This window comes from Protopterus annectens, chromosome 7.part0, assembly GCF_019279795.1.
Source record: "Protopterus annectens isolate FY-2018-M chromosome 7.part0, PAN1.0, whole genome shotgun sequence".
Taxonomy (NCBI): domain Eukaryota; kingdom Metazoa; phylum Chordata; order Ceratodontiformes; family Protopteridae; genus Protopterus; species Protopterus annectens.
In genome coordinates, this window is record NC_056739.1 from 165,137,772 (window position 1) to 165,153,853 (window position 16,082).

Consider the following 16,082-nt stretch of genomic DNA (forward strand, 5'->3'; position numbering starts at 1 on the left):
ATTACAAGCAAGCACTGTTACGTATAATTTAAAATGATTGTACCTGTGATGTGACTTTTCTTTTATTTCATATCCTTTGTATTTTGCTGATATAGTCTGCTGTGTTATGTCTGAAAATGCTCACTGCTGACTTACCAATGCACCTACTTCATCACTGAAAAGAAATGGGGATGTTCTCATCTCATTACACAGAGAAGTGAAGCCATGACTGTGGCTCAGTTTGTGTTTCATTAATGACATGGGGGCTGGAGAAACTGGACCAGATGGTGGGACTGAGTGTCACTGCTATCTTGCTTATCCATGGGAAGAGAAATTGCTCTCTCTCTGCATTGGTAGTACCTGCAGGAATGCACGTTTATTACAGCAATGAGCCTAGTGTGCCAGAGCTGTAGTGTGTTGTTCTCCACAATGATCAGAGGTGTCGTGAGCAGAATCATACACGCACCTCCTAAGACAGCTATTGCAGAGATTGCAAAGTCATGGAGGAGAAGAGTGCTACACTGGTTAGTCTTCCTGACCTATTAACTGGCCCAGTCCTTACCACCTGTCTTTCACCTCTAATGGAGTGATGGGGGCTAATGAACCCCCAGAGAATGGCTGTGCCTTAGGGTTCTTGCCCTGGCAGGGGATAAGCCCAACATCTGTTCTGAATGTGGGTGGCATGGTAAGTCCCTCAGGCAGAAAATAAATGAGTTATAGGACTGTTGCCATGTCTGGTGATGTGTCCAGGGTACACTCCAGGGATGGGTGCTGTTGAGCCCCCCTAGTGAGCTGGTTCCACATCCCCAGTAGGAGGAGAAAATATGTTAATTGTGTAATGGCAGAACATACTGGGTTAGTTGAGAGGATGGAGGTGGATGGAGATGTGATTTAGACACAGTGCATAATCATAGGAGGAGACAATATGTTAATTGTGTAATGGCAGAACATACTGGGTTAGTTGAGAGGATGGAGGTGGATGGAGATGTGATTTAGACACAGTGCATAATCATAGGAGGAGACAATATGTTAATTGTGTAATGGCAGAACATACTGGGTTAGTTGAGAGGATGGAGGTGGATGGAGATGTGATTTAGACACAGTGCATAATCATAGGAGGAGACAATATGTTAATTGTGTAATGGCAGAACATACTGGGTTAGTTGAGAGGATGGAGGTGGATGGAGATGTGATTTAGACACAGTGCATAATCATAGGAGGAGACAATATGTTAATTGTGTAATGGCAGAACATACTGGGTTAGTTGAGAGGATGGAGGTGGATGGAGATATGATTTAGACACAGTGCATAATCATAGGAGGAGACAATATGTTAATTGTGTAATGGCAGAACATACTGGGTTAGTTGAGAGGATGGAGGTGGATGGAGATATGATTTAGACACAGTGCATAATCATAGGAGGAGACAATATGTTAATTGTGTAATGGCAGAACATACTGGGTTAGTTGAGAGGATGGAGGTGGATGGAGATGTGATTTAGACACAGTGCATAATCATAGGAGGAGACAATATGTTAATTGTGTAATGGCAGAACATACTGGGTTAGTTGAGAGGATGGAGGTGGATGGAGATGTGATTTAGACACAGTGCATAATCAAGGGCAAGTGGGAAGTGTAAATCTGAAGACAAAAGGACAGAGAGTGTAGAGGTTGTGAGTAACAAGCGAAAGGATATGGTTACAGGTGGACTTAAGGAAATATTATTCCATACAAAAGGTGGTGACATACTGGAAGTAATTGTGTACGTGAGGTGTACAGTGTACGTCAGTAGAGATGTCTGAGTATGCCAAAGATGGAGGAGAGAAAAAAATGGGGCAAGGGCTCGGAAGAAGCAGCTACAGTGTGGCTCATTGCAACAACTGAGTGGCAAGGATAATGTACAATACTTCTGTGGGCTTCTTTACTGGTTCCTAATACAAACTGCACTATCCTGGATTAATATATTTTTCAGAGTGCTCTCTACAGTGTAAATAGCTCCTGAACTGTCCATGTTTGCAAGAGAAACCCTAGTCCCAGTGGGCTCGTCTAGTCAACAGATGAAGAGAGGACACAGAAGAGAAGAGTTAAAGCAAGCAAGCAACATTGTCCAGATACTGCTGCATCTAGAGTTTGCCCAGATCTGTTATCGCATTTTCATGCAGCCATAATAGACATCAGTGAGGGATACTGCTTCTTCATTTACACATGCGCTATCTAGTCACAAAGAACACTGCACTGGACTAAGACTAGGTCCTGATCAATATAACTCTTTCAGTCCATTTCACAGTGCTCATTTGCCTACCAAAGTGGAAGTGATATGTTTATTCCTGCATGCTGCATGTGGCTGGACTACAGATCCCATTCGCTGACATGTTCTCCAATGTCATATTAAATGACTCTAAAAATACAAATACTTCTGAGCTGGACACTGAAAAGATATGCTGAAGATACTACTGTGATCTAAAACCAAAAATAAACAACCAAACAAATATAGATAAAGAAGGAAGCGTATAGCTGCACTTACTCCAGGAAACCCAGAAATAAAGACAAAGGATAAACATAAAAGCATGCAGAACCACAATGCCAGTATCTCACACTTCTGTAGCATTTCCTTTTTAAGAAGCGGTTATGAGTAATACAAAAAAAATGTGGTGCATATGTCAGCGCTCCTAAATTATGGGCATTAGAAGGTTTAGTAGAGGATGATCTCCACTCAGCTTATAAGATGTTACAAAATATACTTTTATCAAAATAATAGCATTCTCCTTTAGTACTAAAGAGCATATTTCAAAGAAGCATGCACAAAGCAGAAAACAAGATGGTGTGATGAGATTGGTGAGTACACTGTTGAACTCTACTGTTACATCTTTGTTCATTATAAGAGTAACAGAATCGTTGAACATGCAACAACAGTGGAGCAGCAGACAACATGAGAGTGCAGTGTGGAGACATAAGAGTGCCCTATCCTAGGTATGTACAGACCTGGAGAGCTTCAGATGCAGTGGTGACCTGTATAATCCCTCAACTTGATCTTCATCATTTTATAAATCATTGTGCCTGCATATGTTGTTGTTGTCTTTCGGCTTTTCCCGGTTAGGGGTCGCCACAGCGGAACTCCGGTCTGCTAATGATTGGCAGTAGATTTTCACGAACGCCGAGGTGCCAGCTTGACAGTCAACCTTCAACAAAGGAACGCCCATTTACGCATGTCTTTCGAATGCCCACCCAACCGCAGGGAGGACATGCAGACTTCACACAGAAGGCACTCCCCACACTCCAGCCGAGAATTGAATGGGAGAACCTCTTGCTGTGAGGCAACAACGCTACCGCTGCACCACTGCGGAATTGTGCCTGCATATAATGTCTGTAATTATCATCTCTACTATTTAAAGGTTATCTGTGCAGAGTATATTATTACATATAGATCCATAGGTGAATACTAGGCTAACTTCCCTGAAGGGCCATTCTAAGTTTAGCCAATAATCTGCAATTAGAATCAAACCCTGTACCTTGTGTCTATGAGGTGAAGACCTTAACTATTATGTCATACCCACCACTTTTACTCTAGTGTTATGGCTGTAATTTGAATGTTATCTGTGATGTTTTTCTCCCTAGGTCTCCACAGAAAATGGGCCTTTCCCAGTTCAAAGACAATAGCTAACTAACAAACTAAAACAAACAAACAAACAAATAAATAAATATGCACACTTGAAGTCTATCCATGTATATTATTTGAGGGCTTTTATTTGGGTCAGTGGGGTGTTGGCACCATCTAGTGGCAATTGGCTGAAAGTGATCACACTTTTCAATTTCTAACATTAACATTCATACCTGAAATCAGTTTATCAAATCACAGTAAAGTCACTAACTCCCATTAAGAATTATGCACATAATGCAATAAATATTTTCTGCTATCAGCAGTCATATTAGTGTTGCCATCAAACTAACATGGTTGGTTACCTGTAACAACATTGTATTAATTACTTGGTAACAATTTTTTCTAGCCAAATGTGCTATTTTTTATTTATGCCAGTTGTTAAGGTGACACATATGTCTTTGAAGTCCCCTTCCCTTGACTGGTAAACAAAGCAGTTGGTTTAGCACTAATTTCTTTATTAGTAGAGCTGCATGTTGCCTTTGAATTGGGAAATTTTTTTTTTATTTTATTTATTTTATTTTACATTTGTTAACCGGGCTGGTCTAGCTGGATACATATCCGTTTTCAGTAGAGGCCCGAGGAGAAAAGCTCCAATACAAAATGGAAGTACATGTTTAAATTACAAAATTCAAAGTATAGTTACTACAAAGAGAATATAGATTACATATGCAGGAATGAAAAATTACATAGATGTTATATAAGACAAGGACAGACAGGAGGTTATACACAAAACATTGATTTTGTTATATTACTGGAAAATAGACTGAAATCGGAGAATCTTCCTAAATTGTTATAAGGAAAGAGAGATTTTAGAGATCTGCAATTAGGGAAATGGGCTAGGGATATGGGACTAGAAGGTATGAGATATGTAGTTAGTCAGGTTCACGACATGACCCTTTTCTGTGGAGGCCCGTGGAGAAAAACATCACAGGTACCATTCAAATTACAGCCATAACACTTAAGAGTAAAGGTGGTGGGTTTGACATAAAGGTTACAGTCTTCACCTCATCGTATAGTCAAACTGATATTAGGCTGTTGACTATACCACTGGCTTACCAGGTTGCATACTCCCATATCACACTGAGAAGCTCAGATTCAGAATACTGTAGGTTCTATTTACACGTCAGGAGGATGGATTCCTGTTCTAGTACTGACTGCAAGGCAGTATTAGGTGGTGGTGCACCCATGAAGTGTCCTTTAAGATAAAGTATTCTACTGTGGTCTCTCCCTTTTTAATTTCTCCAAATCTTTTGGGTTTCTAATACCATGACGGGATTGGACCCCATTCCTAAGTCAAAGTACGATTAAAGTTCATGAAATAAGTATTGTTTCACTCTTTGACGTCAGCCAAAAGTGCTGTTTGCAGCACCCACAATGTGCCCAGTAATGACTCCTTCTGCAATTTGTGTGGCGTTACATGTACTGGTAGCATATCTAAATATGATTGTAGAATCTTTTGTTATAAGATCCATTGCTCCTACTACTATTGGCACTGCCTGGGTATCCTGCTTCTACATTGCTCTTGTTTCTACTTGCAAATCCTGATATTTTATAATTTTGTGTCTCTCTGTACACGGGACACTGTAGTCACTGGCTGGGGTGATTTCATTGATCAGTGCTACTTTTGTCTTCTTCTCTTGAACGACTATATCCAGTTTTCCAGCAGCTATCTTTTGAACTGTTGGTAGTGGATGATCCCATGTGATGTAGACTTCATTTTCTGTGATGCTTTGTGGCTCATGTTTCTAGTGTTTTTCAGCCACTTTAGTACCATAATGTTTGCACAATCCCCAGTGCAACAGTCTCGCCACATTATTATGCCTTTCATTCAGTATACAGTCCTTCTGCCATTAGTATGTCACAATGAGCAACGAGGTGTGCAACTGTCTCCAATTCTGCTTTGCAAAGCCTATATTTGTCTGTTTCTCCCACATCTTCAATGGACTTTGTAAACCAACGTGTACATAGCCCACTATCTTGGGCCGCCATTATTAACCTTTCATCTCTTGGTTTGAATGTGCCTCTCCTTAACCATTCCTGCTTTCGTTCCTGATCAACATGAGGTTCTTCCACAGGTTTTCTACACTTGCAACTATAGTTATGCATTTTCCACATTTCTTGCCTGCTCATCTGATCCTTCACCTTATATTCTTTCTTTTGATTCTTGGCACATTCAGTTGCTACCTGATTTTTATCTACTTCTGCTTTGATTTCCATTTCTGCTTGACGCCAATATGCTTCTGCTAGATTAAGCAGAGAAATCATCTTAGAGTTATTCTCCTCATGTTTGAAAACTTTCACTATGTTTGGGTCTTGTGAGGTCAGCAGATATGTGGAGTCCCACAATTGCAGACCTATACATGCAATTAATTTCAAGGAGGCCCATCCCACCTTCAGAATGGGGAATATATAATCTTGGTATGCACTGATTTTTATAAATCATTTGATGAGCATGAAGCATCCTCCTTGTTTTCCTGTCTAAGTCACTCCAAAACTGTAAGTTAGGACAGGAAGACTAAACTGGATTATAGCTTGGATTTTGTTCCTAGATGTCACTGCTGTTTTCAGGATTAATTTAAGTCTTCTGAAATATCCCTTACTAGGTTTTATTCACATTTGTTCATGTTTATTGTTGATCCTTCATCAGTTCCCAAACATTTATACACACTTTCTTGCTCTAGTTCTTTTATATCATATTCTTGTTCCAAATGGATATTTTCCTGGTGTTGCAGTTTCCCTGCTTTAAAGGCTGCTTTTCCACATTTATCAAGACCAAATGACATTCTTATATCATCTGAAAAAGTTTTGACAACTTGCAGTTGTGCTTTCAGTTCATCTGATGAGCTATATGGTTTTAAATCATTGACAAAGAGAAGATGAGAAGTCTTTACATTTTGTTGTTATCCAGAAGCCAAATTGTAGCCATGGCCTAAGCTATTAAGTAGACAGCTTAATGGGTTAAGGGCAATGCAGAATAGCAGCAGTGATAGAGTCACCCTGGAATATCCCCTTTGAATTTTTATCCCTGATAATAATTTGTCCTTTATCCTGGCTTAATTGCAAATTGGTCTGCCACTGTTTCATAGTCACTGTAATGTAGTCGATCAGCGCAGGATGTATGTTATACATTTTTAAGCAATTTTTTATCCATGAATGTGGGATACTAGCAGATGTTTTTTGTAGTCAATCCATGCCATACTTAGATTCTTCCCCTTTTTCCAGTTCTCCATTATGACTTTATTTAACAACAAATGATCCTTTGTTCCATATGACTTTCTTTTATTGCCCTTTTGTTCTACTGCCACAATTGAGTTTTCTTCTAAATGACTATAAACTCTGTCTGCATCAATTCCCATGTATAGTTTATACGTCATTTGAAGGCAAGTTATTGGTCTATAATTTTAGCCAGGTTGGTGTCTATTCAGGGTGTGGAAATAAATAGTTCTTTCTCATGGCTAAATCTTTGTGCAAAGATATTAATACTTTTAGCCAAAAGTTAGGTACTGCATCTGGGCCTGGGGTTTTCAAATTAAAGTCTTTTCTTAACTTTATTTCAGTCTCTTTGGCTGTTAATTCATCCCTTTTCATATTCTGTACCTTTAAACTTCTTATTCTTTCTTTAACTTCTTCTATCCATTTAGCATCTTTGTTATGTTCCACAGGATCTTCATAGATATTTCTCCAAAATGTATTTATTTCTTCTTTTTTGGCGGTCTTTCATTTCCTTTTACCTTGTTTCCCAATACTCTATAAAACTTTTTGGGTCATCAATAAATTGCTTATTTTGTACTTTTCCTTTATATTTATCTTTGTATCTTCTAAGTTTTTCTGCCTGTGCTGAAATTTTTAGTTTGTTATTTGCGACAGAGCATGATAGATCCTGGTCTGTTCATAGGTGTGTACTAGGCTAATGGCCCTGGGGCCTTTATAAGCCTAGCCATAGGATTACCCGGGCATCATGCCACCCGATCTTAGTTCCCAGCACCTCTGTTGAGTAGAACCACTGGAGTTATCCTTGGAGTGAATTTTCTATTTCCCATCCACTCATCAAGATTTCTCTTGAAGAGGGTCAGCGAGGTGCTCTGCTTGACATGTATAGGAAGTCTATTCCATAGCATGGGCAATCTCTGGGTTATAAACCTGTCCCTCCAGTATGTTCTGTTGATTGTGGTAATGAGGTTGAGGTCTCTGGAGTGTGTGGTGCGGAGGGATTGGGATTTCTTTAGATGTAGCATTTCTAACAGAGCTGGATCAGACATGGCTTTGTAAGTCAAGCAGAGATCGCCTCTAAGTACATAATATGAGACAGAAAATAGTTGGAGTTTTTTGAGTCTGTTCATATAGGACAAGTGTTTAAGGCCTAGGATCCTCTTTGTGAGGTACTTTTGTGGCCTCTGCAGTTGTTGCAGGTGTCTAGTGAGGTACATGCCAAATGGGGCATTGTACTTGATGACTGGCCTAATGAGGGAAGAGTAGAGGGAGACAATGACCTCTTTCTTCCTGGATACAAAACCCTTAGTAGTGAGATGTGCCACATAGAAGGACTTTCCGACCACAGTGGCAATGTGGTGATCAAAAGAGAGGTTTCTGTGAAGCTGTGTTCCCAGATCTCTTATAACACCTTCTGTGTTCAGTGGACTACCATCAATGTGATAATTCATGGGAACCGGGTTTTTCCCAGAGGGGATGACGGCACACTTTTTGGCATTGAGCTTAAGGCCATGGCTCTGACACCAGTCATTGGTCTCAGTGAGGCCATTCTGTAGGATGCCAACATCACTTGGTGAATTAATAATAGCTCCCAACTTGCTATCATCTGCGAACTTTGTCAGCCAGAGTCCTTTCATGTTGGTCTGGACTTCAGAGAAGTAGATACCAAACAGGAGAGGACCCAGGACCGAACTCTGTGGGACTCCACTTGAGACTAGTCAGCAGTCTGAGTTGGAGTCAGCTGCTTTCACACTGTGGGTTCTATCTGTGAACCAGTTTGCAACCACCTAGTGATATAGGGGTTGATGCCTAGCTTAGTGAGTATTTCTATAATTTCTGAGTGGGGAATGGCATCAAAGGCCTTGGCCAGATCAAGGTAGGCTGTATGAACCACCTTACCTTCATCCACAGCTCTGGTGACTGACTAAAAGAAGTTGAGCAGGCATGATCTACCCTTTGCAAAACTAAACTATGTGGGATCCAGAGTCTGGAGATTCCTTATATCCTTGTTTATTAGGTCCATGATGATGCGTTCCACAGCTTTGCATATCAAACTCGTCAGGCTAATGGGTCGATAGTTCCCAGGGTCTGTAGTCACTCCTCCTTTGTGGAGAGGGATGACTGTAGCAGTGCGCCATTCAGTAGGGATAAAGCCTGAGTTGAGGCTGTGATTGAACAGGGCACACAGGTGAGGTGTCAGTTTACTCTGTAGTTCATGTAGAACACAGCCAGGGATATTGTCAGGTCCCATACAAGCTGTATTCTTGGCCTTGGACAGTGCTGTTTTAACCTGTGCAGCAGTAATACTGGGTGCCTGGCAATCTGCTGGTATTGTGATTGGTCCTTTGGGGGGGGGGGTAAAGTTGGCACTGCATCTTTCAGCCCGTATATCGGCAATATCTGTTGGCTCAGTATAGGAGGTACCATTGTGCAGTAGCTCAGAGCAAATCTGGGTATTGCCATGGAGATTATTTACATAACTATAGAAGGCCTTGTTGTTGTTCTAATCTGCTGCAATTCTGTTTTCATAGCTAGCTTTATTTAGTGTTCTACTACTGTGCATTGCTTTTATAACATTTATCTTTCTTAGTATTTTTGTAGATCTGTTTCCTCTTCTATAGTCTTCTAACAGTGACATTTCTTATCTTAACTGCTTTATAGCGTTGTCTATTCAATATTTCCATGATGGTATTCGATTTCTCCTCTTCCTTTCCCCTCACTACCCTTTGTTCTTGTGGTAGAACTTTATCAGTTATTAATTTAGCTGCACAGTAACATATCCTGTTTAGCTCTGTTGTATCACATAGACTATATCTGGCCATGTTGATGATACTTCAGATGGCAGATGACACTTGGATTTCTGCAAAGTTCCCTACTTACATGGGAAGTAGTGATATTTTTGTTGTCTAAACCATTCTAGGAGGAACATGGGGATTTCTGTCTGTGATCTGACAATCCATCAGTGATAGGGTCATGCCATAATTGCTAGACAGAATGCTGTTAAAATGTAAAATAGTATGGTATGGTGGAGCTAAATGACTTTACGTGCAGTGATATTCATAACTGATGTTCACAATGGCAGCATCTTCTCCTGGAAAGGGCATTACAGAAAATCCATGGATACACAAAGACATATATGATGTGGCAGGAGGCTCCATCCATGTTTCCATGTCCCTTTTCCAACTTTCCAATGGCCAAGTCAGTCCCAACCCCAAGTGATAATACTGGGGGTACTTAAGGTAGGAATAACTGAAGCAAAGCTGAAGATATACAGTTTAAGAGGTGCCAAATATAGAAGAATCAGAATATCACTTTGGGTTTCCACCGGAAAAAAGGACATAAGTTTAGTGTGTTTTTTTTCTGGTTAGTAAAATTATCAGGTCAGTAAATAAATATGTGCATTAATATAACCAGTCTGTATATATTCTACAGGGTAATAGCGCATACTCTCCATAAGCTGTTCCTATACACAGGCCAGTATTAACAGTCAATTTCAAAGTTTAGAAAATGAGCACAAGCTACTTTGCATACTTCACAAGACTATTCCATTTTACAAGCCTCCTTTGCTGCCTACAGCTACCACTGTAAGATTTAGCCAGTGAGGGTCAGAGCTCTACACACTAATGTGGTACTCCATGGAAGGGGGTGGTCTATGTAAATGATCATCCTGGCTTGCTGTCCAGTTAGAGGACTTGCAAACTTCAGGATTCACAGATGCCTGCACTGTGCAAGTGCTGGACACATCAGGGATCCAAAGGCGTAAGTGTGAGCAGCATTCTTGTGGTGCTAACGTATATCTTTTAATGTTGGGAATCTATGTAGAGTGAAGTGAAGCCACTTAACCATGCATGGATATTCAATCAAGGTGAGTCATGCTGTGTGTGAATGGAGTGTATGAGTATGTGTGTGTTTCTGTTCACACTCATATCTCCTTGCACTGGCAGTCAGTGTCTGTGTGTTGTCTTCATGCCACCTATGCTATATAGTAGTGCAGGTAGCAGGTGCTATTCTATGTAGTTGTTCCATCTGCACAGTAGAGTGATGTCATAGTCATGCAGATGATGGAGTAATGAGATGTTACCCGTTTGGGAATGTGGATGAGTATAATTTGGTAAATGACACTGCAGCATAACTCAGCTCATCAAGGACAAGTTGGCCTTGAACTAGGAAATTGACCACGGTGTGCCATTAATCTGTTCTGATGCTGCATACTGTAGCGATTCCAATATGTGTTCCTACATTTTGCTTTCAATATATTTCATATTGCAAAGAGTTTATAACCTTTGTAAGTAAACCATTCTTTGGAACAGTGCAATTAATTTGAAAATCAAATCAATAAAACCATACAATAAGTACAAAAAGCAACATCAGGATAGTAGTGGCAGGCCACCTTAAATAGTATGAGTCCTAATTAAATGAAGTTAATTAATAACACAAATTATTGAACAGCATCTGAAGTTAAAAGCAAACAAAACACTGCTAAATCTAAATTTAGTGGATATCAGTTCCTCTTACTGTTTGCTCTGTGGCAAATACTGTTATTTCAAACAAGAATCTCTTTATGGGAGTGATGTTTGTATTTGGGATACAGTTTTACTCAGGTCAAATACAATCTTGCATGGTATACTACAAAACGTTAAAGCACTCCTTCTGTATATTAAGTGAGCAGGCAGTTTTTGTTGGTTTATTGCCCCCTCCCCAAAGGTCATGTATTCTACCTACTGTATGTACTAGTTTATTTGTTATTGGATGCAGCTCTGGCAAGTCACAGAAACAACACAGATCACAAAGATCAAACAATCTTCAGTAAAATACTTTTTTGCCTTTTGGAAGGGCATATGCAGATTCATCAATACTAAATTCTTATGTAAATGGTAGATGTATACACAGTGACAAACTCAAAGCCAGTGAGTAGATGAATGTCATTAGGTTATAAGTAATAAAGTAACTTCATTGTTTTAGAAACAACATACTGAAATATCTCTTGTCTGCATTGTCAACTAACATGGTTAGACTGAAAAGTAGTGTGGATTCTTTTTTTTAATTTTTTTTTAAATACCTTTATTGATTTATCACTTGTGACAAGGGCAAATTTGCATTTCTATAAAAGTAATCAAACTGTACTAACAAGTTCACATTTATAAACAGTACATTTCACATAGATTGCTATATATTGTTTATCCTAAATGACACTACATAAATTATTAAATTCTTGCCCCCCTTTTTGTTTCAAACAAGAAACATCTTTATTAAACCATTATTTATGACACAGGCAATCATACATTTATACAAATGAAACTAAACTATAGCAACGCAATCCTAGCTGCAAGCATTTGACATCACAAACCATACTGACACACTGTCAGTTGCAAACATTATACATCACTTATAATCTACCCAATCATTTTCAGTCAAACATTTAGTCTTGCCTTCTTTTAAACCTCATTCCTCCCCTGTATGTATTGTTCCCACAGTTCCTATTTTTCCTATGTAGTTTGCTCCTGCCCTTTTCTAAAGATCTCAGTTTGTCTGTTACTTTATTCACTACTTCTAGTATAGTTGGTTTAGATTGTGTTTTCCATTTTCTAATAGTTGCTTTATGGCAGCCACCATAATTAGACACGGTAAGGCCTTAGCATGTCTAAGAAATTCCAATTCTGTATCATAACTCAGAAAAATAATATCCACTTGTCACACGAATTGGCCCACCCAACATCTCTGACAGTGCATCCCGCAAGGAATCCTTAAAGTCTGCCAACTCTCTGCACTCCCAAAAATATATGTTCCCAGTTACCTCTTTCTTCTCCGTACACCTCCAACATTTGCTGTCATTCTGAGGAAAAATTCTCAGGAGTCTACTTGGGGTATAAAAATATCTATGCAAACATTTTCAAGCAAAAATCCTAAATCTTCTTGATTTGGTTACATATTTGGGAGACATAAATATACCCTACCCTTCTATTGTTTCTTTGTGAATTGCCTATCGAATCTCTCTTCCCAATCCTTTCTAATCTCCCCTGATTGATTCTTATATCATGCAATATTTTATATGCTTTGCCAATAATCCCTCTTTTAATGGCAGCTTCTATTCTAGATTCTACTAAAAACTCTACCAGTGCTGGTCTTTCATTTAAGACCCCCCCCCCCCCATTTCTTTCTCTTTGCCTATACTCTGATATCAATCCTTGATGGGGAAGGCAGTCTCAAACCTGCAATCCAAATAAATTCTTGGTGTCTTCCATTCTGTCATCTTTCCCTCTCTAGTTATTTTGCTGCTAATATCTTGGTTCCTCTGCCAGTTTTCTTCAGTAAATTCCAGCCCCTTCTTGCCTATTGTCTATATCCGTAATTGAAATAATCCCTATCGGTAGAATCTTCTTTCTCCATTCCCATGTTGGTTTAGTTCTTAGGATACTTTCTGCTACATTATAGATATAATATTCTGTATGATTATAGTTATTCTTCTTAAAGGCCATCATCCAAAATCCCAGTCTCTCCTTGTTTCTTGAATTTCACCCATGTTTCATCATCATCCCTTTTCACTTTGAATTATACCTTTCTGCTTGTGCCATGTATAGGAGTTTTAACTGTAAAGCTCTGAAGTACCCCTTCAAATTGGTTAATCACAATCTGCCCTGTTCTACTGGAAGAAACAGCTTATCCCACTTGACTCTTGCCATCTTCCCCTACCAGATAAAGTCCTTCAGCTCTTTATTAATTGCTACCCACAACTTCTCCTTTGGTTGATAAAAATATGCCTGACCTGTGTATAAGACTAAAGGGACTAAAAACATTTTAACTGCTTTTATCTTACTATCCTTATCCATATAACAAAGCTTCCACTTTCTCAATTTTTGTATTATCTTTTGTTTAGTCTCTTCCCATATATCCTTATCTGCCACGCTAGAATAATTTTTAATCCATAAAGACATGCATAAATGGGCGTGCCTTCATTGAAGGTTGAATGTCGAGCTGGCAACTCGGCGTTCGTGAAAATCTACTGCCAATCATTAGCAGACCGGAGTTCCGCTGTGGCGACCCCTAACCGGGAAAAGCTGAAAAGACAAAACAAAACAAACTCCTAAATACTTTATTGTATCATGTCCCCATAAATATAGATATTGCTAAACCAATTCATATATGGGTAAATAATTTACTGCTATTGCCTTTGTTTTAACTTCATTAATTTTGTATCCCAAAAAGATTTAAAAGTGTCTCAAAATGTTCCACAACACTGAAATGTCTTTTTCTGTTTTTGTCAGGTACAAAATAATATCATCTCCAAATAGAGCCAGCCTTTTTTGACTACCATACCAATTATATGCTTGAATTTCTGAGTCCCTTATTTTCTGTGCCGGTGGTTCTAATTATAATGAAAATAACAAGGGGAAAGAGGACACCCCTGCTTGGTTCCTCTGGTCAAGCAGAAATTGTCACTGAGGACCCCACCCACTTTATTTTTCACCTCTGATCCCTCATATATTCTCCTAAATCAACCTTATAATTTTTTCAAGAAATGCAAATGCTTCCATTGCCCTGCTCATAAAGTCCCAGCTTACTCTGTCAAATGCTTTCTCTGTATTAAGACCCAGCAACAACAATGGTATTTTCTTACATTCTGCTTTCCTCTGGATCATCAATGTTCTGTTAATGTTGTCAAATGTTTGCCTCCCCTCCACAAAACCACATTGATCCATATCTATTTGTTTTGGCATTACTTTTGGCATTCTTTTACCCATTATAGACATGAACAATTTTTAATCATGGTTTAGTATTGAAATACATCTGTATGAAGCTGGATTTGATGGACCTTTACCCTCTTTAGGTATTACTGCTACCACTGCTTTCTTACAGGATGGTGGTACTTCTCCTCCTCTTAAGATATTGTTAAACAAAACCTTCCAGATCTTTATCAGTTTTTTCCTCCTAGCTTCCAGACTTACATAGGAATACAATCTACTCCTGGAGACTTTCCTGTAGATTGTTTATACATTACAATTTTTATCTCATCTTCTCCTATCCTGTTAGTAATTGAGCCTCATCTACCTCTAACCTTGTCATATTTAATTCTTCCATAAATATTTGCATTTGTATCTTTTCTTGATTGTCATATTTCTCTGCTTTATAGAGACTCTCATAGAATTTCTGAAATATTTCTAATACCTCTATAGGGTCTCGTGTTACCTTCTTTTTTATAGGCTTCCTAAGTTTGGCAACAGCCCTTTCTACTTTCTTTTGCCAGAGTCATGCTAAAAGATTTTGTGCTCTATTGTTATTATTAAAAAATAGTGGCTTAATAGCAATCTTTCTAAGCTTGTGCATATTATCGAGGTAATCCCTTATTTTCTGCCTAGCATTCTGCAGTTGATCATCTTCTTGTTCTGTGAGATTCCCCCTTTTCTGCAATATTTTCACATTTGTCAGTCCCTCTAAATAATTCTTGTTACATCTTAAACATACCTCCTTTTCTTTTATTTCCACCCTATTTTTAAACTCCACCTTCATTTTATCCCAATCCCTAGCTATATTTTCAGAAGAAATTTCTATCCTCTCTTAACAGCTCTTGGATAGTCTCCACTACCCATTCCTTAAATTACTCTCTTTTAAACAGATAGGTGGGAAAGTGCCAATGTTTCATTTTTATTTCATTACCCTGTGTTTTTATTTTAGCACTAATTGGCGCATGATGTGAAATAGTTATTGGGTAGGTATCAAGACCTTCTGTTAAATGCAGATGTTCCTGTGAAATGTAAATTCTGTCTAGCCTAGCCCAGTTTTTATATTTTGGGGAATAATGTGTAAATTCACTCCAAACTCCTATTATTGAATTTGCATCTTCCATGCCAAATATTTTCATAAATTTCTTCAAAAATCCACCCTCCTTTGTTATATTTTCCCATCTGGGTCCCCCAGACACATTGTCACTGCTGCAAATCATGTTCCAGGTCCCATCTATAAGTAATATTCCTTGTTGGAAACTAATTATTTCTCCCAGAATTTTCTTAGGCTCCATTACAGCAGTTTTAGTTGGAATGTAAATACATGCTCGTGTAATCCTCCTCCCTTGCCAGTAGCCCCTTAGGACTACAAATCTGGCATTATTATTTTTTTATCTTCTTTTATCACTATTGGAGCTGTTCTTGCAATTAATATAAGTACTCCTCTTTTCCTTTGTCCCAGGTATTCCGCTGAATAACCATCCTGAAAACCTTTCTTTATCAAAGTCATGTGTTCAG